This window comes from Nicotiana tomentosiformis, chromosome 4, assembly GCF_000390325.3.
Source record: "Nicotiana tomentosiformis chromosome 4, ASM39032v3, whole genome shotgun sequence".
NCBI lineage: Eukaryota > Viridiplantae > Streptophyta > Magnoliopsida > Solanales > Solanaceae > Nicotiana > Nicotiana tomentosiformis.
The window spans coordinates 127,988,825-127,990,352 of record NC_090815.1 but is presented as its reverse complement, the minus strand read 5'-3'; positions in this window follow the sequence as shown (position 1 = coordinate 127,990,352).

Genomic DNA, 1,528 nt, shown 5'->3' with positions numbered 1-1,528 from the left:
CCTCCAATATGGACTTTTAATAAGTCTGTTGCGGCGTGCAAACCGATCCTCCAATATGGACTCTTAATAAGTCTGTTGTGGAATGCAACCCGATCCTCCAATATGGACTTTTAATAAGTCTGTTGCGGTGTGCAACCCGATCCTCCAATATATTCATTATAATCAATCCTATTGCGACGTTCAACCCGATCCTCCAACATATTCATTTGCCAATTCTTATAGAAGAATTTCCCCAATAAATGCAACAATTAAAATAAAATTATAAGACAACAAGCATACAATAATTATGATTTAATTACGAAACAAACAAAGGCAAATAGCAAATTATTATAGAAATCAGAGAGAAGATATGCAGTTTAATATTTAATATGCTAAATGACAAATGACAATTATGGCACATAATTCAAATAGCATGTAACAATTAATGGAGGAATTCAAGAATTGATATTTGACAAAGAATAGGAGAGAAACAATTATTGGAATAATTAATTCATGATTTAAAACAATTTAAGGTTTTTCAAGTAAGCAGGCAAATAATTAATTAATTTGACGACGTATAGACACTCGTTACCTCGCCTATACGCCATTCACATGCAATTCGCATAACAATTAATTTAAGGGTTCTATTCCCTCAAGTCAAGGTTAACCAGGACACTTACCTCGCTTTACAAATTCCAATCAATTACTCAACCACAACTTTTTGTTTTAAATTTGTCTCTGAAAGCTTCAAATCTATTTACAAACATTTCAATATACTCAATACGAATTATAGGAATTAATTTCATATGAATTTAAAAAGTTTTCGGGTAAAATCCGAAATTTATTAAAATATTCGGTAGTGGGACCCACGTCTCAAATCCCAGAAAAACTTATGAAATTTGAACACCCATTCTGAGACGAGTCCAACCATACAAAAATTATCTAATTCCGATGTCAAATGGACCTTCAAATCTTAAATTTTCGTTTTTGGAAGATTTTATAAAAAAACTAATTTTTCTTCCTTAAATTCACGGATTCATGATATAAATGAGTATGAAATCATGAAATATAATCAATATAGGATAAGGAACACTTACCCCTAATGTTTTCCCGTAAAAATTGCCCAATAATCACCTTACCCGAGATCAAAAATAGAAAAGGGTTGAAAATGGGACGAATCCCATTTTCCAGAACTAAGTTCTGTTTCTGGGACTTTTACCCTTCGCGAACGCGGTCAGTGCCTCGCTTTCGCGAAGAACAAATTTGTGTTGTCCCATTTTACACTTCGCGAACGCGAAGCTTGCCTAGCTTGCCCTTCGCGAACTCGAAGGTAATAATCCTGGCTAGCCTCTTTTCCTTCGCGAATGCGAGGCTTCGGTCGCGAACGCGAAGCTTTGAACCTCAAGCCTTCCCGAACGCAGTCATTCTGTCGCGAACGCGAAGCACAAAACGTGCCAGCCCCAATTTGCACTTCGCGTTCATGAGAGTACCTTCGCGAACGTGAAGAAGAACACACCAGAAGCCTGAAGTCTGCAGAAAACTAGATTTC